At 52.0% G+C, this 23583-nt stretch overlaps 1 protein-coding gene and 1 long non-coding RNA gene across 7 annotated transcripts in view; one reads left to right on the top strand and one right to left on the bottom strand.

Moving 5' to 3' along the window:
- LOC146869905 (vesicle-fusing ATPase-like) overlaps positions 1–23583 on the bottom strand; it is a 1998451-nt gene that overhangs the window by 1148547 nt on the left and 826321 nt on the right. The window lies entirely within an intron of this gene.
- Positions 15706–23583, top strand: part of LOC146869907 (uncharacterized) — a 127303-nt gene continuing 119425 nt past the window's right edge. Inside the window, exons 1-2 of the long non-coding RNA XR_014968436.1 lie at positions 15706–15907; positions 15998–16157. This is a non-coding gene — a long non-coding RNA (uncharacterized LOC146869907). The remainder of the gene's footprint in view (positions 15908–15997; positions 16158–23583) is intronic.

Here is a 23583-nt window from a genome sequence, read left to right as displayed (position 1 = left end):
AAGTGCTATCACACGCTTTTGCTGGCCTCAAGCTTGCGGTTACGCGCGCGTGCACGCTCGCAGCTGCCATCTGGCTTTCCTCCGTCATGAGTCATTAAGTGCATCGCTCACGGGCACCCATACAGCCCGCGATTGCGATCACTTCCACGGCCGCGCGGCATTTGTTTTGTTTGCCTTGCTTTTATTTAGGTGCCTTTGTGGGCTTTCCCTCAGTTCATGCATCAGCACAGCGCCCACTTCACGGACGACGCGCTTCATGCTTTGGAGGCATTTAAATTTTGTAAACAGTAGTGTTAGAAATTGGATCTCTGGTTGGCTAAGGCTTGCGCCAAAGCCAGGCAGAGACCACCCATTTAGTCAGGGCAAGGGAGTTACACGTCAAAGATAAACCCTGCTCACCCCCTTGGTAGCTTGGCACGAGCAGTCAGGCTTATCCCGGAGGCAATGTGTAAAGCGTTTGCGCAACACACAGCCGCAACACACTAGGCACACCACAAACTCCACACAAGGTTATATCAAAAATAGCCTTTGTATGATCATAAAACACATTAGATGGTAATCACACAATATACACTGTGCCAATTGGCACTGGGCAATATTTACAGGGGATTATATACACATGACAGGGCCACAAGGACCACTGTCAGAATAATCACTTAGTAGAAATAGTAAAAGTAAGATTTATCATAACCGTAGAACACAACCAGTAATTGTAGCACAAATAGCCCATGTAGAGCACAACCAGTAACTACTGGCACAATAATGACCTCCGCATTATCACATTAGGCATAAACCATATTAGGATCACACATTATGCACCAACCTCATACATAAAAGCACATTATGTAAGAAACATGAGGCAATAGGCCTCGCAAGCATAAACACCATGGGCAATATTTAGCATAAACGCAGTGTGCCCCAATCGGGGGTACAACACACTGGACCTGGACCCAGGCCAACTGGCCTCTCACAGGGGCTCAAATGCCCAGTGTCCAGAAGGTCCAGGCTGGCTGCAAAAGCAGCAAAGCAAAGTGCGCAGATGCACCACCTAAACGTGGCAGCTGCCCACTACTTGCTGGGCAGCTGTAAAAATGAGCCCGGGCACCAGCGTGCCCCCTTAGCCCCTCTCTGGGACTCTGAATGAAATAAATGTGCCCAAACGTTGCAGCTGCCTTCGCGCTTGCAGGGCAGCTGGAAATGGTACGGGCACCACTGTGCCCTGTGAGTCCCCCACTGGGACCCTAAACTGCCCCACGGTGCAGCTGCCCGCCACTTCGGAGCAGCTGGAAACAAAACTGGCACTGGCACTCACTGTGCCACTAAAGCCCCACTTAGGGACTTTAAACAGAATGGCCCCCAACGTTGCAGTGGCCCGCTATGGCAGCGCCACTGAGGAAAACTTGGCCCCAGCACTGGGGACAAACTGGTCACCAACGTTCCAGCTGCCCACTGGAATTCGGGGCAGCTGGGAGTGTCCAAAAAGTGTAGCCCTCACTCACCGGGCTTCGTGGATGCTCCTCCGGTCTCCCTCTTCGCCGTTGGGGCTCTCCTCTCCACATGGGAGCCCCGCTCAGGTACTTACAGGCTCCTGGTCACCGTTGACCGAGCAGCAGTGTCGCGCTGCCTCTCTCTTCATCTTCGGCGGCTCTTGGGGGTTTGCCAGAACGGGGTAGGCTCCCGCCTGGCTTCTTGGCGTACCGGGGCTCCTCCTAGCTTACGGGAGCCCCCTTCTCGGCCGCCTCACTTTCGGCACCACTCTTGGCTCCCTTCACGAGCTTCCTGCTGCTCATGGAGCTCCCCGCCCACAACAAGGCCGCTCTGTGGAGTTTCGGGTCGCCGCGGGCAGCGCGGCGTCTCTCAGTGTTCTCTGTGGCGACGGTCTCACGCGGGAGCCAGAATCGGCGGGGTGGGCTCCCGCTTCGGTTTAAAAAGTGTAAATACGCGGGGTGGGCTCCCGCTAGCGGAGCACAGATGCTGGGTGGGCACCTGCTAGTTAAATAAGCGAGAATGCGGGGTGGGCACCCGCCAATACTTAACAAGCATTTACAATGCAACGGTCTCGGCATTGTTAAAGTTAGAGCTATTGGCATTGCTCATGACAATGCCGTTTCTTTAAATGTTTTAAAAACAAAAACATAAACAAAAATAATGTCATGAGCAATGCCAATAGCTCTAACTTTACCAATGCCGAGACCATTGCATTGTAAATGCTTGTTCCTTTTGTAACGTATCGTTTGCTACCTCTTGTATTTTATTTGCTCTTGATACTTGCACAAATGTCACTATTGCCTCATGTAACGTAACGTTTGTTTTTGTAACAGGCTCACTTGTAATTCTTCTCCTCTTGTATCTTTACTTTGCCTATTGTGAAGCGCTCTGACACCTTCGGGTAAAGTCCGCGCTATATAAAAACGCATTAAATAAATAAAAAAAAATAAAAACACGACGGGGGGGGGCTGAAGCCCTGTGAGTCCAATGGGTGTTGCGCGCCTGCTCCGAGGCCTCTTCCCCCACACCCCAGAGTGAAGGGGGTTCATCCCCCCCTCTGTGTCCAAACCTTCCCAGTACATACCTTCTCTGTGGGGGTGGGGAAGGCGGGGGAGAGACGACACCGCTGGAAGTTAAAAGAGTGGGTCCCGAGAGAGAAAGAGGAGCGCTAGTGGAGGGGGCAGAGGGTGGTAAAACGAGATAAGAGCAGGGAGAGAACGAGACGCAGAAAGGGGGGCGGGGTGCGAGGAAAGGGTATGAGATGAGAGAAGATAAGAGAAAGTAAGATGAAGAGAGAGAGATTGGTGAGGGAAGTGTAACTGCTGGGGGCGGAAGGGGGGGCAGGCACGAAAGAAGAGGAAGCGCACGTGAAAGATAGGAGGGAGTTTGAGGGAAAGAGTGACCCAAAGGAAGAGAGAGGAGATAGCTGGGTGGTGGAAGAGAAACGTGTGAGGTGAAGGGCAGCAGGAGGAAGTGAGGGGTCACAAGGAAGGAGGGAGGGAGTGACACAGAGGGAGGAAGTGACACAGCAGGACTGGAGGGGCAGAGAGGAACTGATAAGGAGAGCGCAGAGCAAAGGAGATGCGAAAAGAAGAAATGTGGCGCCAAGGAGGGAGCTCGAGAGATGAACAGAGAGGGCGCGTGGCCGCGATGGGAGGGAAGAAAAGGGGGGGGGGGGAGTTGAGCTTGTGAGGGAAGGGGAACAGAGTGGAGGGAGAGAGGAGCTCAGAGCGCGGATGCTACCAGTTTCAGCCGCCCCCTTCTCCTGCTCTGACCGTACAAATAACACACCCTGAAGAGCTAATAACCTTTTAACCCACGGAGAGGTTACTTTAATTCAACCCACACGTCGGTTCAAAATGGAACATGGGCAGTCCCAATGCTCACTGCCATCCAGTTACCATCTAAATTGCCTGTGGTCAAGTGTGCTGCCTATCAAAGAATCACTGACAATGTTACCAGAGATAATAATTGTGGAGATGGTGTTGTGATGTTTTAGGCCTTCCATTTTCTAATTAATAACAAGACCTTCCACCCCATAACCTAGTCTTCCCTACAGTGTCAGATAATTCTTCAAGATTTCTGTCCACGGTAGTTGGAATGAAAAGTTATGGGCAAATTCAGGGGGAACATGGCGGTCGCTAGTCAGTAACTGTCGCAAGCTCTCCTATGCCGGTGGAGCGAATGATACTTCAGAAGCCTTAGTATTGTGCTTACCGCTTGGATCCTACGGAGTAAAGGTAGAGTGGGGGTGACGCGGGGACTGCGGGGCTGATTCCCTTCCCATTTTGTCACGTGTTCACGGTCGGTATTCCTGCCGAGAAACCTCGGAGCCGCGAATGGCAAGGTTGAGTCGGTGAGACGCTGGGAGGAGTGTGGGCGGAGGCAGCAGCACGGCTCAGTCGGAGCTGCCGCCAGGACTTGCTTTCCAGGGAGAGGCATCGATAGAACTCAGGTCCAAAGAGCCGCTTAAGATATTTCAAACGAAAAAAGCAGCGGGAAGTGCATCCTGGAAACTCCCCTTCTAAATCAGCGGGAGCAGGAACCGGAACCGGGACATGCCGCCAGAAGAACTCGGATGATTCCGGTAAGAAGGCGGGAGCGGGACTCATCGGAAGACGGGGATTTTGGAAAAGGGGCAGGAAAGGGGGCTGAGAATTCCAAGCACAACACAACCGCAGCAAATAAGGAACAAGCCTGGGGATGCAATGGTTTGCGAACGTGATGCCCTCGAGAACATCTCTTCGTTGCGGTGTCTCGCCACACTGAGCACGAGACTGTCTCTTCTTCCAAAATAGCACTCGAAAATATAAGCATGCTGCTGGAGCTTAACTCTTTAGGCCACCTCAAACAAGCAGAGCAAAAGGCAAGCACCCCACTGCCTTTCTCCGAGGCGAAGCAGAAATGCCTCGGAGAAACGCAGTGTCGTTTTCGGATTCGGGGGCGTGTTTTGCTGTTATCTCCTCTTGCCATTGGCTGGAGGAGATAATTAGACTTTCTGCAAAAAACACGCCCCCCGATCCGAAAAGGACGGGGCCTGATCGGAGTGACGGGACCTCTTCTCCAATGGCTGGCCAGCATTGAAGAGGCCAGCCAATGGAGAACAGGGGAGAAGAGGGGCGGGTTCAAGCCCCTCTTCTCCAAGTCATTAAATCTTGCGAGCGAGACTGCGCAAGCGCAGCCTTCGCTAGCCGAGACCTAAAAATATGTGCACCAAAGGCTGCCGAAATGCAGGGTGGGCTCCTGCAAATTAACCCGTTGCAGCTTCGCCCTGCAGGCCACCAGCGCTCTTCAAAATGAAAAATAAAGCGCTCACAGGCGCTGCAGTCCAAAGTCCAGGGAAAGCCCTTCAGGAAGAAGGGGGGCAAAGGCTGGACCCAGGCAGGCAAGCTCACAGGGCCCTCCAGCAGGGAGGCAGTCTCTAGTGGCGGTTCCTCCTGGAGCCCAGCAGCAGCAGGCCCCCCCTCAAGTCAGGAACGGCACCCAAAAGCACAACATTTTCATGGGGTCACAGCCCCTTCTTTTATAGGACATTTTCCTTTGTGACACAGCACAGGGCTTGGGAAACCAGATGCAACTGGTTTTGGAGCACTCTGTTTATCTGGCTCCTCTTCCTTATTGTTAGGTGGGGGCTCAGTTATCAGACACACCACAGGGGGCGGGGCCAGCATTGTGGAGGGAAGGCACAGCCCTATTCAGGTCCCAGGTGCAACTCCTCCCTCCCATCTAGATGCAGATCACTCTATTCACTCCTGGAGCCACCCACACCATCCAGCCCCTGTCACTCACAAGCCAGACATGCACTCCACATCAGGCAAGCAGACATAGAGCACACAGAAATGCCAACTTCTAAAAGTGACATTTCTCCACCAGTCACCATAAATCTGCACACACTATTGCGCAGCATTTATTTTCACGGGTTCATGCATACTAAACTCGCCCCTGCACTCCTCTCATACCAGGAATTACCATGGACACACATATCCCCCATGCATTCCTATGGGAGGGCAGGCCAATCTCACCACACGCACTCAGAGAGCGCATGCACTTTACACTGGGCCACAGTGCCAAAGTGCCCAGAGGCCTAAAACCACCAACACTACACAGGGAAAAGACAAGGAGACAGGCAAAAAGTTTAGGGGTGAACCTGCCCAAAGGGCCAAGTCCAACAAGTCGCGACTACAATACTTGTTTGCCTTTCGATAATTGTATAGATACGTGCAATTACCTAATTTCCAGTTGTTTAGTGCTTGAGCCCTGTCCCGCTTAGTTTTGTTTCTCAACCCCATACCGCTTTCTTTTGTTGCTCAACCCCGGGTCTGCTTTGTTTGTTTCATTAGCCCTCCGTAGTTTATTACTTGCCCCGGGGCACTCTCCCTTCCATCCCTCCAGGAAGGCACAAGATACTGCTGCAACATGCGATTACCTAGTTGTTTATTTCTTGAGCCCCGTCCTTCTTTGTTTTTTTCTCGTTTTGCAGTTGTAGGCACACTCTCTAGCCTCACTGTAACTGCGTATAACCATGGAGGACTAAACGCAGAGAACGTTGCCAGAGCAAACCAAGGCTAGGTAAACAAATACTTCCAGTCTTTAAAAAATGTTGTCTCTTACTCCATTTGTCATGGTCACACAAGTAGATAACTTATTTTTTGAATTACCTAATGCGGGTTCCCGCCACACTCTTCCTTAGCTTCCCAGGCAGGGAGTATAGTCCCGCTTCATACCCCAGCTTGTGCCTGTATTTCTATGGTCCAGTTTCCTACATGAAGGATCAGCAGGTTTTCCCCGCCCCCTTGACTATTTTGTGTAAAATCTAAATGTAGTGCAAACCAACGCATCTAATGCTTACAGTCTCCATTTCAAAAACCTTAACTTTGTTTTTTTTTTTTTTTTTTTTTTTTTGAGTTTTTTAAAAACCTTTATTGTCACTTCAAAATGTACACCGCTATTTAGCCAACAACCCGGAGGCAGGCAGCATAGTGACGTGGCGGCACGCCGCCAAAGCTTATCCACCTCGTACATCTGAGCAATATATCCAAAATAAGAATATACACGATTTATAGCAACAAACAACCAGAAAGCGACAGTCGAGGAACAGTAGCACACGCTAATCATCAGTACTTCTGCAGTCTCCAACACGTTACCCACGAGGTGCCGCAGCCGCGGAAACACCAGGCAGCCCACCCAGTCATATCGCAGCCCAGCCACCAGAGCAGCAGCGGTCAGGGCAGCGCATCCCCATCGCCAGTTAGCCTCCACATGCAGACCCAAAGCGCGCCCATATCAAACCACCAGTCCACTCGCTCATGGCCTCAGTCCTCGCCAGTCGCATCCCTCCTCGCCAGCCAATCCACTAACGGCTGCCATATATCCACCGGTCGTGAGCGCTGCGGCAACTGATCCCAATAGGCAGTGAGTTGGTCCTTGCAGTATATCGCGGATCTAACCCATCCCGCAACGGCCGGCGGGGCCTGCTTCTTCCAGTGTACTGCCAGTTGACGCTTGGCGAGCAGTAAGAGAAGGGCCACAAGACGACGCGACGCCGGGGGTATATTCTTAACAAAGCCCAGGAGGGCCACCAGTGGGTCCGGAACAATGCGCATACCCACAATTTCACCGACAGCTTTGAAAATGGCATCCCAGAACCCGTCAATGGGTCCACATGTCCATACAAGATGGAAGAACGTAGCGTCCCCCGCGCCACATCTCCAACACTTCGTATCAGCCTGCAGGCCCATCTTAAAAAGTTGTATAGGTGTACGGTACGTCCTGTGTAAGTAGTTGAAGTGTACCAGCCGCAGCCTATAATTAGGCGACAATTGCTCAAGCTGGGCGCAGCAGAATTCCCACTGTTGTTCCGTGATGCGCACGCCCGTTTCCCCCTCCCACAATGTCCTGGAGTCCACATGCGCAACAGGCGTCGCGCGTTGTGTAGACCTGTATATGCGTGTAATTAATTTCCGCGAGGAGGAGTTGGACAGCACGTCCTCTAAGGCCGCCAGCGACGGCGGGGCCTCCGGGAACGTAGGGTACCTCTGTTTACAGGCCGACCGTAATTGATAGTAGAGTAGCAGCTCCGACGCCGTCGGTTCAGAGGCCGCGGCCATGTCAGGCAGTGTAATGAAAGTATCGTCCGGATACAGGTCACCTGCCACCGTCAGCCCACACGTACTGGCCCGGCGCGCCACCGCCGCGTCCGTCAGCGGACCCAACAGGGGATTTCCCTCCAGAGGCATGCTCGGGGCGTAGAGATCGGAGATGCCCGCGCGTCCGGCAATGCCCGCCCAGGCCCAACGCACCATTTCCACGGTGTCAATGTCTTCCCTAGGTCGTTTGTATTTCTGGTACACCGCTGTCCGTAGCGGACAGGGCGCCGCCACGTCCATCTCTATCGCCACGTGTGGCTGGTAAGGAATTGGGTGATGCCAATAGTGTAGGTATTGTGCCTGCGCGCTGTACGCATACAGCTCAAAGTCCGGGGCTGCCAGGCCCCCTTGACGGAAGGGAAGCGTGAGGAGGTTCCAAGCCACTCGAGGCTGCCTGCCCGCACAGACCAGTTCGATCACGGCTGAGCGGAGGCGACGGAAGAATGCCTTTGTTAGCGGTAAAGGGATGTTTACGAATAGATAAAGGAACTTGGGCACAACGACCATTTTCGCGATAGCGATGCGGCCCAACATGGAAAGCGGCAGCGCCTTCCATCTCTTCACCTTAGTCTCCAGCCACTCCATGGCCACCCCGAAGTTAGACAGCCACACTTCCTGAATTGAGCGACTGATCCGAATGCCTAGGTACTTGACCTCGTCGGTGGCCCACTCAATCGGGAATTCCGTGTGACATGCAGATGTGCCGTCCGTCAGCGGCAACATCACTGACTTCGACCAGTTGATATCTATGCCGGTTAGGCCACTATAGCGTATCACCTCTCTCATCAACGGGTCAAAGTTCTCTGACGGGTTCATCATATATATGGTAAGATCATCAGCATACATCGATATCAATAGGCCACGTGACGTGAAGCCTATGCTGCGCTGGGTGTGGTGCTGCCTCAACCGAGCCGCCAGGGGCTCCGTGGCGATGGCAAAGAGCAACGGCGAAAGCGGGCAGCCCTGTCGAGTCCCTCTGGTTATGCGTATGGGCGCAGACGTTTGACCATTCACCCGCACTCTTGCCGTCGGGCCATTATACAGTACGCCGATACGCCTAGCAAAGGGCAGGCTAAAGCCCATTCGGGTAAACAGTGTCCGCAAAAATTTCCACTCCAGGGAGTCAAACGCTTTGGTCGCGTCCAGCAACGCCGCCGTCGCCTGCACCCTGGGGTCCAGGTAGTGTAGGAGCCCAAAAAGCACCCTCAGGTTCTGGGAGGTGGATCTCCCCATGACAAAGCCCGACTGATCAGACAGCGCTATCTGTGGCAGCATGAATTTTAGGCGGTCAGAGAGCAATTTCGCATATATTTTAGCGTCAAGGTTTATCAGGGAAAGTGGGCGGTAGGAGTCCGGGCTCGTGGGGTCCTTTCCTGGTTTCAACAGCGTGATGATCAATGCTTCACGCATTGACTGGGGAAGGATACCCGTTTCCACCGCCTCCTCAAACACTTTGTGCAAGCGCGGAACCAGGATGTCAGCATATTCCTTGTAGAAGGCCGCCGTCAGCCCATCAGGGCCTGGTGCCTTGCATGGGGATAAACTAGCGATCACTGCCCTTATGTCGTCCGGCGCAAACGGGAGGTCCATGTACTGTCTGGCTCTATCATTGAACCACGCCAGCGCTATAGTATCTAAGTACTCACGGAGAACAGTGTCGTCCGGATCCACCTTGGAAGTATATAATTCTCTATAAAAATCTGTCATAGTGGCGAGTATATCCGGCGGCTCCCGCACCACCCCACCGTCTTCCCTCTGTAATTCCAGGATATGATCCGCCCCACGCGGTGCCCGCAACAAGTTCGCCAGCGTGCGGCCCGCGCGGTCCCCCTCTCCATACCGTCTGGCCTGACAGTCCTTAGATAAGTACGCGACCTCACGGTCAGCTTCCTCCTGATATCTAGTCAGTGTCGATCGGAATGTAGCCCGCACGCCGTCAGAAGGCGCCGCAAGTAACGTGGACTGAAGCCCCGCAAGTTCCGCCTCCAAGGAGCTAAGCGTGCGCCGTATGGTTCTCAGAACTCCCGACTTTAAGGACATGCAGTACCCTCTGGTGACCACTTTGCAGGCCTCCCACAGTATACCCGGGGACTCCACAGATCCCTCGTTGAGCTCAAAGTACTCCTCGAGCTTTTCGCGGAGACCTTGCTGGAATACCTGGTCGCGCAGTGCCCGGGAGGGGAACCGCCAGCTAAAGGGCGTAGCATATTTGGAGGGGGTAGCCAGTGACAATAACACCGGAGCATGATCAGAGAGTGACCTCGGCAGGTGCTCTACCTCCAATACCGAGGTGTGCAGATCCCTGGATAACAGCCAGTAGTCCAGCCTGGACCACGCAGCCCTATGCGCAGTTATGCACGTACCCGCGCGATCCCCGGGGTGCAGCACCCTCCAGGAATCCACCAGCCCCGCATCTTGTATAATATCTCCGAGCGTCTCCGCCGCCCTGGGATGATGGTCCCTGGCCGCGCCCTGCCTATCCATCGTGTCAGAGAGCACCACATTGTAGTCACCCCCCCACAACACTGCCGCCGGCCCCCGGGTCTGTACCTTATGCCATAACTCTCCATAAAAGTCGGGATTGTCGTCATTGGGGCCCTAGACATTCACCAGCACCACTCTCATGCCATGTAGCGCCCCCACCAATATGATATATCTGCCATCCGCATCTCTAATCGTCTCATGTGTGGTCCATGGAAGCCCTCTCCTGATTAAGATCGCCACACCTCTGGAGTAATTGGAGTATGCCGCATGTACTAGCTCTGCCCATCGGTGTCGCCGGAGCAGCTGTGTCGCAGTAGCAGTTAGATGGGTTTCCTGCAGGAGGCAGATGTCTATGTTTTTCCTAAGTAGGTAGGCCTGCACCAGCCTGGCCTTGCGGCCGTCATTCATACCACGCACATTCCAAGTTAGGCACCTCACTCTCTGCACGGCAACAGGTACCTCAAAAAACCATAAGCTAGCAGCAGGCCATGTCCGCTCATCTCGCCACTCTCGCCCCACCCGCAAACACAAGGGTCAAACACCTGCCGCACGGCTAGCAGCCAGGCACAGGAGTGAACGCAGCACCCTGTGCACCTTGATGGAAAATATTGCAGTGTGTACTGTATAGTAAACAATAAATCACAGCGATGTGCTTCTTCTCGGTCGTCGCTACAAACCCCACAGCTAACCATAACATCCTCCCAACTCCCAAAACCAGAAACCCCACCCGCGCCAACCCCCCAATCAGGTTGTGCAACTTCCCCCCCAATTACCCACCCCACCCCATAGTCAGTCACTAAGGCCATCGATAGTAGCCCGTAAATGGGAATCATCCCCTGAGGCGCGCAGGTTGGCCACCTACTAACCCCGTACTTTTGACAGGGCGATCGAGCGCCAGTTGGTTGTGCCAGCTCGAGGACCCCCACCCCCAGGATCAAGAGGTCATATTAATAGCAGCCCAGCCATCTGGAGGAACTTCCCAATGTCCCCAGCAGACACCAGTCTCCAGTCTAGCCCATACAGGCAGGTCACAGTGAAACATCAGAAAACCCCATCGGATACAATCATTCCACATCACTTAGCCTGTCCTGGAGATCTGGTCCCTCCGCAGGCAGGTGGTTCTTCTGGTCTCTGGCCAATTGCTTCGCGTACTGCAAGGCTGCCTTCGCATCCACGAAGAAAGAAGGTTTCCCCGGGCCATGCACCCGGAGCTTGGCAGGGTAGATCAATGAGTATTTCGTGCCCGTTTGTTGAAAGACTTTCTTCGCCGGCATGAATTCCCTGCGGGCCATCTGAACCTGTAGCGTGAAGTCCGGGTACAGCGCGATGTGGTTGCCCTTGTATTGCACGTCCTTCATGTCGCGTGCCATGCGCAATATCGTGTCCCGGTCCCTGTAATTCAAGATGCGCGCGATAATGGGTCTGGACGGTGCTCCCGGCTTAGGCCTAGGTCCCAGTGTCCTATGTGCCCTTTCAACTAGGAACATCTGCGAGAGGCCGGACCCGAACAAGTCCTTCAACATCTGCTCGACATAGTGCTCCATGTTGGTGATGTCCGTCGATTCTGCCACCCCCGTGACGCGAATGTTGTTGCGCCTTGAGCGAGCCTCCAAATCCTCGTTCTTTTGCTGTATGAGTGCCAGGACTTTTTCCATACCCTTCATTTGCGTGGCCAGCGCCGACTGGTTCTCCTCCGTCTCCGCGACACGGGCTTCCAGCCCTTCCACTCTGCCCTCCTGCTTGTCCATTCGCGCCGTAATGCCATCCATGCGCGCCGCTAGCGCGTCCATCTTGCCATCTATTCCCTGCAGGCTCGTCTTTAGGTCTTGAAACATTGATTTAATGTCCACGTCTTGAGAGCCGCCCTGGGCATCCTTCGCCGCGTCGGAGTCTCGAGTGTCCGGATCCGGCGTTTTTTGCTTAGATTTGTCGAATGTCAGGCGCAGTTGGCGGGTATCAGGCTTGCCCATTGCTGACTCGCAGCGCTGACTATGGAACGGAGCCGCCGCTGTCTCCAGACCGCAACCCGACTGGTGGTCGCCAGCAGCCGCAGTCCCGCGCTGCAGAGTATGCCCTACCACGGATCAGTACGCATCGCCGGTCCAGTTGCGGCACTGTTCACCAGCCGCATGCCGCCCTCAACGCGACCACTGTACTGTTAAGCTCCCAGGTCAGGGCTTCGCAGCAGCACCGCACGGCGTCAGCAGCGCTCCAGCCCGGCAAAATGGCGTCGCACTCAGTGTCTCCAAGGCACAAACGCCGCCCGCCACAACAGGCACACGCACCGGACCTCGAGGGGCTGCGGCCCACTAAAGCTTATTCTCAGGGTCCAGGCAGCAGGCACTTCTCCCCAATCCACAGCTGCAGGCAGACCGCCGCCACCGGGAGCTCCTTTGTAGGCAGCCGTGTCTTCGCTGGTCCAGGCGCGACGGTCGATCTCCGTCCCCGGTCCCAATGTACAGCGCCGAACCCAGCGCTCAAAGGAGAGCACAGCACGAGTTACCTCGTCGGGTGGATTGGCAGTTCGCGCCCAGCTCACGGTGTCCCACAGGGCCTCTCTCCGGTCGACAGCTCAGGCCCACGCGCCACGACCTCCGTAATGGCCTCCAGGCTCCTCCAAGCGCGGGGACACAGAGCGCCTTCCCAGCGCCGAACTCCAGCTCCGCCAGCAGCGAACCTCAGCCCAGGGCGAACCGCCTCCGGATCCCAGCATCCCCCAAGGGGGAAAAGTTGGTGTGGCAGCGCGCGATCAGGCCCGGGGAGATCAGCCTCACCCCTACGAGCAGCACCGCGCCGCTCTGGGCATCAGTCCCACGCCAGTCCCCGGCTTCCAGGAGGGTCGCAGGCCCCGCCGCCGGTGCTCGCTCGGCAGGCCGATAGTCCCTGCAGCCGCACTCGCCGCGGCAGGGATCCCCTCCGGCCGGGCCCCCACACCAGGTGTTCAAGCGGGGGCGAGAGGACCGAGACCAGGCACAATTTCGTCGGATAATCGCCGGATTAATTTGCTCGATCGGCGGAGCTGCGGTTTCAGGCAGCCATGCCGCCTCGCAGCCAAGCCACGCCCCCCCAAAAACCTTAACTTTGTGATGGTTTTAATCGCTTCTCAATTTAAAATTCAAATGCGTTAATTTAAATAATTGTATTTTTTTTGATCATTTGTTGTAATATTCCAGAGGATGGATTCGATATGAAAACTCTGCAGTAGGTCTGTGCAAGAAGGTGCTGTGACCTCTCATACCCCTCTTGTAAAACACCGTAACCCAGGCTTGGCATTTTATGCATCCACGCTTGTTTTTTAATGGTGTATTTTCAGTGATATGACCACCAAAGGCCCTGATTTTATATTAAAAACAGAGTTTTGGACAATACTATTTCCGGCTGATCTGCAGTATTTCTCTCCATGTGTTCCCATACCCAGCGTGTTCTGCAGTTTGGTGCTTACTTTCTCTCTGCCCTAATGCTAATGCTCAAACTCTGTGTGCCACCTTCTGCCATCTCTGTCATGTTTAGAGCTGTGGTGTAATACAAAATGATGCCCTCGCTGAATGTGATGAGGTGAGTCTCTCATATTTCAGAGATGTATGTAAGCCATGGATGATTGGGGCCCCCTGAAAAGTTGGGAGAAACCCTGTGCCGCAGAGGTTTCATGGACCTGTGTTATGCCCTTAGTTTAGAGCTCAGCATCTCGCTCTTGTACACAGCAAGTCTCTGCCACCTATTGTCGTATTCAACACCAACTCATGGGCTGCCCCAGGGCCGCGCAGTCTGATATCTCTCATCCCCCTTTTAAGCCTCTTTACAGCGAGAGACCTTGGCAATTTCCTCAAATTATAACTTCAGACCACGTGACATGCAAATTTTACTTACCCTAACACAAGTTGTGCCTGTGTACAACTGTAAATCTTGTGACAGGGTGTTCCTACAAGCTCCAGGCTGCTTGAAATCGCAAGGAACACTGAATATCCGATATGAACGCTCGCCGCTGACACATGCGCTGTTCTAGAGATAATGGAACCACAGCATAACGGGTTAAACAAAAGCATTTCAGTGCATGTTTCCGCATCATCGCACTGAAAGACAAGTAGAGAGTCTCAGTGCCTGCTTTTACTTGTGCATCTGCGATTAAAAAAATATATATATATAATAATCACCGGAAGTCGTTGGGTCTTCCTAGTGTTGTGATGATTACCATGAGCTGGGGATCTCATTGTGCTGAAGATACACGTGAGCTAGGCTACGCTGCAGTAATGTGCAATAATGTATAGTGCAATAATCATCCCTTTCTAACCACATCCTTACTGGCTTCTCTCCTCCTCAGTCTTGCCAGCTTCTCTCCCTTACTCCTCACGATATCGGACTAATCTCAACACCGAGCTCCCTGCACTCTCCCCTTCTTTTTCGGTGCATTATACACCCTATTTTTCATTAACTTTTAAATCCTTTTGCTGTTTGGCATTGGACAGCTCTTTCAGATCCCTTGGATTTTTTGCCAATGTGTATGAACATTATTTAGTAAACTGTACTGTTTGTCCTTGTTGTTTCAAAATTCTCACCTTTTCCAAAGTTCACCAGCCGTCAGTGAGCTGCGGTTAGCCCTAGCACAGCAATCTTTACTCCCATACTAATCTTTTGGGTCATCTATTCAAAATGACTCTTTTCAAAACAAAGCAGACACAGTCTGTACTGTACTACCCCATATGTGACTACATTCTGGCGCCAGTTTCACACAAGGGTGAGAGGGTCATGTTTTGGTTGACTAAATTCACAAACATACTGCAGCGCATTGAATACAGATGGATAGACAGGGTCAATTCGATTGATGAAGGCCTTAATTCCGCTGAAGAATGGAGAGGGTATGTAACTACCCTACATTGAGACAAACGCACCTTCTGTGCACCATCTGTCTGACATCCCACCTATGAACGTTTCTGCAACTTAGCACACCCCTAGTAGTCTTACACCACAACGCTGTGCACACCACCAACACACCAGCTCAGACGCCCCCTACAGGTCACTCATCTGAGGCAAGCAGAGTTCTTACCCTGGTATCTGCCGTAATGACACCCTTGTACATATCACGCCATGCACAACACCATTCTTATATTATTGTGCATGCTTGCTCCATGGAGAAATGTCACTTTATAGAATGTGAGCATAATCTTCCAAACGGGGGTATATGACAGATATAAGGTTAATAGCAGATGTAAATTATGTACAATGCGAAACATGTCGATATCCTACAATGTAAACACTATCCTGTCATATGTCGTTTTGCCATGAACAAATGCTCAACACCTAATGTCCGGGCCCAAGAGGGTGTGAGTAAGCGCCGTATATACATTCACACTACACACCTCTCCAGTGGAGTTGTGAAACCCTTGCTTCACGCAATCACACGATGTTTTGTCGTCTTGTATTTACAGGCTGGAGTTACATCACATAATTCACACCGGCATCATTATTCGTTTATCCCTTTACGTTGACTTCCTTTTCACAATTTGCAAATATTGCATCAGCACTCAAAACTGAACACCTCCGCAAAGTAGCGAGTCTGTTTTCAGTTTTCATTCCATCAGCTCACCGATCACCGGATCGCACGTTCTATCAGCGCTCTACCCTACTACCTGCCGTTCGGCAGGCAGAGAAGGCGGGAATCACTGGTTATAACTCAATGCACAGCTTTCGCTCGGGGTCATCGTACCAGGAGCTCATTCGCACGCTCAGACTACAGCGGATCCAGGCAGCAGCAGCGCCACCCGCGGAGACTCGTCCGCTCGCCTTTTTCTTAAGTAAGTACCTGCGCGCACCGTGTGCTAGTGCCACTTCACCTCCCCTCCCCTCCACTAATCATACCTGATACTACCCCTTACTTTTTGCAGCTACCCATTCGCTGTACTACTACACTGAGTACCTCTGAATATATGGCAAAAATCGATCCCAGCTCCTTAATGAGAAGCAGTTCGCTACAGCTGTAGCAACACATTCGAAGAGCCCTCCGGCCTACCTTTACCCTTAAGAGCCGGCCTTCCACACCGTGAGGTAACCTTCATTTTTATACTTCAGGTACCACTATGACTGCATCTAATAAGTCAGCAATTACCCATCACACATTCACGCAGCGCTAATAATATACCATTGCTTTTCCTCCTTTCAAACACACCATGGAAGAAACCGGTTGGGTCCTCACGTGAGTTCTTTCCTTCACTTTCCACTGAGGCACTTCACGTTCACTAAGGCTGCGCCCTTTTAACAATCCAGGTAACCACCTTCTATTAAAGTCCTTTGCTATAGTTTCTCGCATCTGTGCCGGTACATGGGCCTCTTTTGCTAACCCCTATCAATTTAATTTTAGATGTCCCTACATCGTTAGTACTGAAGAGACCCTACATTCACAGAAGGGTCGAAACGCCGTCGGCCAGTATATAGAACGGACCATCACCCAGCCTGCATCATTGTATACGTAAACTAAACAAAATGGTCGCACACTGCTTACCTACCAACGTGTTACCCCAATGAACTGTGGTCCCTGTAGTCAGCGTCGGCGGGTACGCCTATGCTCAGTGGTGCGTGCAAGTCAGAGTAGCGTTAGCCATCCCTGGACACGTGTTTCGAGGTTGTTGCCTCTCGTCAGCAGGGAGTAGGAAGGGTGTAGGGTTGCTAGTGTAGGCTGTTAAAATCATATCAGGTCTGGTACCTCTCGTAACAACGCAGGTGCGTAACCTAGAGCCCGTCGGCTCTCGGGGCTCAGGGAGCCACTAAATAACTAAACAAAATGGTCGCACACTGCTTACCTACCAACGTGTTACCCCAATGAACTGTGGTCCCTGTAGTCAGCGTCGGCGGGTACGCCTATGCTCAGTGGTGCGTGCAAGTCAGAGTAGCGTTAGCCATCCCTGGACACGTGTTTCGAGGTTGTTGCCTCTCGTCAGCAGGGAGTAGGAAGGGTGTAGGGTTGCTAGTGTAGGCTGTTAAAATCATATCAGGTCTGGTACCTCTCGTAACAACGCAGGTGCGTAACCTAGAGCCCGTCGGCTCTCGGGGCTCAGGGAGCCACTAAATAACTAAACAAAATGGTCGCACACTGCTTACCTACCAACGTGTTACCCCAATGAACTGTGGTCCCTGTAGTCAGCGTCGGCGGGTACGCCTATGCTCAGTCAGCAGTGTGCGACCATTTTGGATTAGTTATTTAGTGGCTCTTTGAGCCGGGAAGCAGACGGGCTTAGGTTACGCACCTGCGTTGCTACGAGAGGTACATACCTGATAATGTTTTTAGCAGCCTACACAGCAACCCTGCACTCTTTCCTACTCCCTGCTGACGAGAGGCAACAACCTCGAAACACGTGTCCAGGGATGGCACACGCTATTCACACTTGCACTCACGACACGAGCATAGGTGTACTCGCCGACGCTGACTACAGGGACCACAGTTCTTTGGGGTAACACGTAGGTAGGTCAGCAGTGTGCGACCATTTTGGATTAGTTATTTAGTGGCTCTTTGAGCCGGGAAGCCGACGGGCTTAGGTTACGCACCTGCGTTGCTACGAGAGGTACATACCTGATAATGTTTTTAGCAGCCTACACAGCAACCCTGCACTCTTTCCTACTCCCTGCTGACGAGAGGCAACAACCTCGAAACACGTGTCCAGGGATGGCACACGCTATTCACACTTGCACTCACGACACGAGCATAGGTGTACTCGCCGACGCTGACTACAGGGACCACAGTTCTTTGGGGTAACACGTAGGTAGGTCAGCAGTGTGCGACCATTTTGGATTAGTTATTTAGTGGCTCTTTGAGCCGGGAAGCCGACGGGCTTAGGTTACGCACCTGCGTTGCTACGAGAGGTACATACCTGATAATGTTTTTAGCAGCCTACACAGCAACCCTGCACTCTTTCCTACTCCCTGCTGACGAGAGGCAACAACCTCGAAACACGTGTCCAGGGATGGCACACGCTATTCACACTTGCACTCACGACACGAGCATAGGTGTACTCGCCGACGCTGACTACAGGGACCACAGTTCTTTGGGGTAACACGTAGGTAGGTCAGCAGTGTGCGACCATTTTGGATTAGTTATTTAGTGGCTCTTTGAGCCGGGAAGCCGACGGGCTTAGGTTACGCACCTGCGTTGCTACGAGAGGTACATACCTGATAATGTTTTTAGCAGCCTACACAGCAACCCTGCACTCTTTCCTACTCCCTGCTGACGAGAGGCAACAACCTCGAAACACGTGTCCAGGGATGGCACACGCTATTCACACTTGCACTCACGACACGAGCATAGGTGTACTCGCCGACGCTGACTACAGAGACCACAGTTCTTTGGGGTAACACGTAGGTAGGTCAGCAGTGTGCGACCATTTTGGATTAGTTATTTAGTGGCTCTTTGAGCCGGGAAGCCGACGGGCTTAGGTTACGCACCTGCGTTGCTACGAGAGGTACATACCTGATAATGTTTTTAGCAGCCTACACAGCAACCCTGCACTCTTTCCTACTCCCTGCTGACGAGAGGCAACAACCTCGAAACACGTGTCCAGGGATGGCACACGCTATTCACACTTGCACTCACGACACGAGCATAGGTGTACTCGCCGACGCTGACTACAGGGACCACAGTTCTTTGGGGTAACACGTAGGTAGGTCAGCAGTGTGCGACCATTTTGGATTAGTTATTTAGTGGCTCTTTGAGCCGGGAAGCCGACGGGCTTAGGTTACGCACCTGCGTTGCTACGAGAGGTACATACCTGATAATGTTTTTAGCAGCCTACACAGCAACCCTGCACTCTTTCCTACTCCCTGCTGACGAGAGGCAACAACCTCGAAACACGTGTCCAGGGATGGCACACGCTATTCACACTTGCACTCACGACACGAGCATAGGTGTACTCGCCGACGCTGACTACAGGGACCACAGTTCTTTGGGGTAACACGTAGGTAGGTCAGCAGTGTGCGACCATTTTGGATTAGTTATTTAGTGGCTCTTTGAGCCGGGAAGCCGACGGGCTTAGGTTACGCACCTGCGTTGCTACGAGAGGTACATACCTGATAATGTTTTTAGCAGCCTACACAGCAACCCTGCACTCTTTCCTACTCCCTGCTGACGAGAGGCAACAACCTCGAAACACGTGTCCAGGGATGGCACACGCTATTCACACTTGCACTCACGACACGAGCATAGGTGTACTCGCCGACGCTGACTACAGGGACCACAGTTCTTTGGGGTAACACGTAGGTAGGTCAGCAGTGTGCGACCATTTTGGATTAGTTATTTAGTGGCTCTTTGAGCCGGGAAGCCGACGGGCTTAGGTTACGCACCTGCGTTGCTACGAGAGGTACATACCTGATAATGTTTTTAGCAGCCTACACAGCAACCCTGCACTCTTTCCTACTCCCTGCTGACGAGAGGCAACAACCTCGAAACACGTGTCCAGGGATGGCACACGCTATTCACACTTGCACTCACGACACGAGCATAGGTGTACTCGCCGACGCTGACTACAGGGACCACAGTTCTTTGGGGTAACACGTAGGTAGGTCAGCAGTGTGCGACCATTTTGGATTAGTTATTTAGTGGCTCTTTGAGCCGGGAAGCCGACGGGCTTAGGTTACGCACCTGCGTTGCTACGAGAGGTACATACCTGATAATGTTTTTAGCAGCCTACACAGCAACCCTGCACTCTTTCCTACTCCCTGCTGACGAGAGGCAACAACCTCGAAACACGTGTCCAGGGATGGCACACGCTATTCACACTTGCACTCACGACACGAGCATAGGTGTACTCGCCGACGCTGACTACAGGGACCACAGTTCTTTGGGGTAACACGTAGGTAGGTCAGCAGTGTGCGACCATTTTGGATTAGTTATTTAGTGGCTCTTTGAGCCGGGAAGCCGACGGGCTTAGGTTACGCACCTGCGTTGCTACGAGAGGTACATACCTGATAATGTTTTTAGCAGCCTACACAGCAACCCTGCACTCTTTCCTACTCCCTGCTGACGAGAGGCAACAACCTCGAAACACGTGTCCAGGGATGGCACACGCTATTCACACTTGCACTCACGACACGAGCATAGGTGTACTCGCCGACGCGGACTACAGGGACCACAGTTCTTTGGGGTAACACGTAGGTAGGTCAGCAGTGTGCGACCATTTTGGATTAGTTATTTAGTGGCTCTTTGAGCCGGGAAGCCGACGGGCTTAGGTTACGCACCTGCGTTGCTACGAGAGGTACATACCTGATAATGTTTTTAGCAGCCTACACAGCAACCCTGCACTCTTTCCTACTCCCTGCTGACGAGAGGCAACAACCTCGAAACACGTGTCCAGGGATGGCACACGCTATTCACACTTGCACTCACGACACGAGCATAGGTGTACTCGCCGACGCTGACTACAGGGACCACAGTTCTTTGGGGTAACACGTAGGTAGGTCAGCAGTGTGCGACCATTTTGGATTAGTTATTTAGTGGCTCTTTGAGCCGGGAAGCCGACGGGCTTAGGTTACGCACCTGCGTTGCTACGAGAGGTACATACCTGATAATGTTTTTAGCAGCCTACACAGCAACCCTGCACTCTTTCCTACTCCCTGCTGACGAGAGGCAACAACCTCGAAACACGTGTCCAGGGATGGCACACGCTATTCACACTTGCACTCACGACACGAGCATAGGTGTACTCGCCGACGCTGACTACAGGGACCACAGTTCTTTGGGGTAACACGTAGGTAGGTCAGCAGTGTGCGACCATTTTGGATTAGTTATTTAGTGGCTCTTTGAGCCGGGAAGCCGACGGGCTTAGGTTACGCACCTGCGTTGCTACGAGAGGTACATACCTGATAATGTTTTTAGCAGCCTACACAGCAACCCTGCACTCTTTCCTACTCCCTGCTGACGAGAGGCAACAACCTCGAAACACGTGTCCAGGGATGGCACACGCTATTCACACTTGCACTCACGACACGAGCATAGGTGTACTCGCCGACGCTGACTACAGGGACCACAGTTCTTTGGGGTAACACGTAGGTAGGTCAGCAGTGTGCGACCATTTTGGATTAGTTATTTAGTGGCTCTTTGAGCCGGGAAGCCGACGGGCTTAGGTTACGCACCTGCGTTGCTACGAGAGGTACATACCTGATAATGTTTTTAGCAGCCTACACAGCAACCCTGCACTCTTTCCTACTCCCTGCTGACGAGAGGCAACAACCTCGAAACACGTGTCCAGGGATGGCACACGCTATTCACACTTGCACTCACGACACGAGCATAGGTGTACTCGCCGACGCTGACTACAGGGACCACAGTTCTTTGGGGTAACACGTAGGTAGGTCAGCAGTGTGCGACCATTTTGGATTAGTTATTTAGTGGCTCTTTGAGCCGGGAAGCCGACGGGCTTAGGTTACGCACCTGCGTTGCTACGAGAGGTACATACCTGATAATGTTTTTAGCAGCCTACACAGCAACCCTGCACTCTTTCCTACTCCCTGCTGACGAGAGGCAACAACCTCGAAACACGTGTCCAGGGATGGCACACGCTATTCACACTTGCACTCACGACACGAGCATAGGTGTACTCGCCGACGCTGACTACAGGGACCACAGTTCTTTGGGGTAACACGTAGGTAGGTCAGCAGTGTGCGACCATTTTGGATTAGTTATTTAGTGGCTCTTTGAGCCGGGAAGCCGACGGGCTTAGGTTACGCACCTGCGTTGCTACGAGAGGTACATACCTGATAATGTTTTTAGCAGCCTACACAGCAACCCTGCACTCTTTCCTACTCCCTGCTGACGAGAGGCAACAACCTCGAAACACGTGTCCAGGGATGGCACACGCTATTCACACTTGCACTCACGACACGAGCATAGGTGTACTCGCCGACGCTGACTACAGGGACCACAGTTCTTTGGGGTAACACGTAGGTAGGTCAGCAGTGTGCGACCATTTTGGATTAGTTATTTAGTGGCTCTTTGAGCCGGGAAGCCGACGGGCTTAGGTTACGCACCTGCGTTGCTACGAGAGGTACATACCTGATAATGTTTTTAGCAGCCTACACAGCAACCCTGCACTCTTTCCTACTCCCTGCTGACGAGAGGCAACAACCTCGAAACACGTGTCCAGGGATGGCACACGCTATTCACACTTGCACTCACGACACGAGCATAGGTGTACTCGCCGACGCTGACTACAGGGACCACAGTTCTTTGGGGTAACACGTAGGTAGGTCAGCAGTGTGCGACCATTTTGGATTAATCATTGTATACGTAGACTGTGAAAAAATGTATTTGAATGGTCGTTCTTTATAAACTTATGGAAACCTTTTATAAAATATTTCACCATGTACAATCACTTTTTCGTTCCAACTTTCACTTGGGGACACCATGCACAAAGTTTTGCGCTTTTGACTTAAAGAAGTGTATATACTATTCGCTGTTTTTTTTATAAAATACTATATCGAATATACTGTGTAGAAATTTTATTTTTTGCCCTCTGACATTATCAGGTCCTTTACACACCTATCGCGATTGTTCATATTCATTGCTTACATCATTTTCTCGTATTATCCACTGGAACCGCTATTTATCTCCCAGCATTTTGACCACTTTGGCTGTCTGTGTGCCTTTAATAATTATTGCCACAACACTGTTAATCATCTCTTTGGGCCTTATCTTACATAGTTTACATTTAGTGCAGGTTCCTTTCTAAAATCTGCCCGTAATTCTTTTCCCTCTGCCTGTATACCACACAATGTGGGGTTACAGATATGGTCTTAACATTACATACTCCATTTCACAGGGCTGTAAGCCAACGCCATAACTCTAACATGGTTCTCTAGCTTCTTCCTCCGCAGCTCTGGTTATTACGCCACATCCTTGTGCTTTAGGGAAATTGCTAGTGCCATATTGTGTGCCTATGCTCCCATCTACAGTATGTTATACATTATTAACAAGCATTGGCATAGCCAATAGGTCTCGCCTTTGGGACCTTATAAGTGTTTAGCCATGCAACAGTTGTTGCACCAAGGATATTGTGCTGCATAACTAAATACTTAGCCAATAGGTCTCGCTTTTGGGACTTTTTATAAGTATTTAGTTATGCAGCACAATATCCTTGGTGCAACAACTGTTGCATGGCTAAACACTTATAAGGTCCCAAAGGCGAGACCTATTGGCTATGCCAATGCTTGTTTAAGTTCCTGTTGTCATAATGGCATCTTTCTCAATTTCGTCGGCTAACATGTTTTAAGGTGCTATATTTAGCCAATATTTTCACAATGAAATGGGTCTCCCTCTGTTTCTTAACATTTCCACTCTTGTTGTATGTGAAAGTGATATGTTTCTGGAGTCGGGCTTTATCCCAGGTGATACACCTAAAAGGTCAGAGTTTGTGGTGGCGTGCAAGCCCCGGTCTTCCACACTTCTGGGGGTCTGCTTGCCGTGGCAGACAGAGCGGGAGCACGATTGGGC

The sequence above is a fragment of the Triturus cristatus genome, chromosome 1_1, assembly GCF_964204655.1.
Source record: "Triturus cristatus chromosome 1_1, aTriCri1.1, whole genome shotgun sequence".
NCBI lineage: Eukaryota > Metazoa > Chordata > Amphibia > Caudata > Salamandridae > Triturus > Triturus cristatus.
The sequence above is the reverse complement of the archived record's forward strand: the minus strand, read 5'-3'. Positions and strand labels throughout refer to the sequence as shown.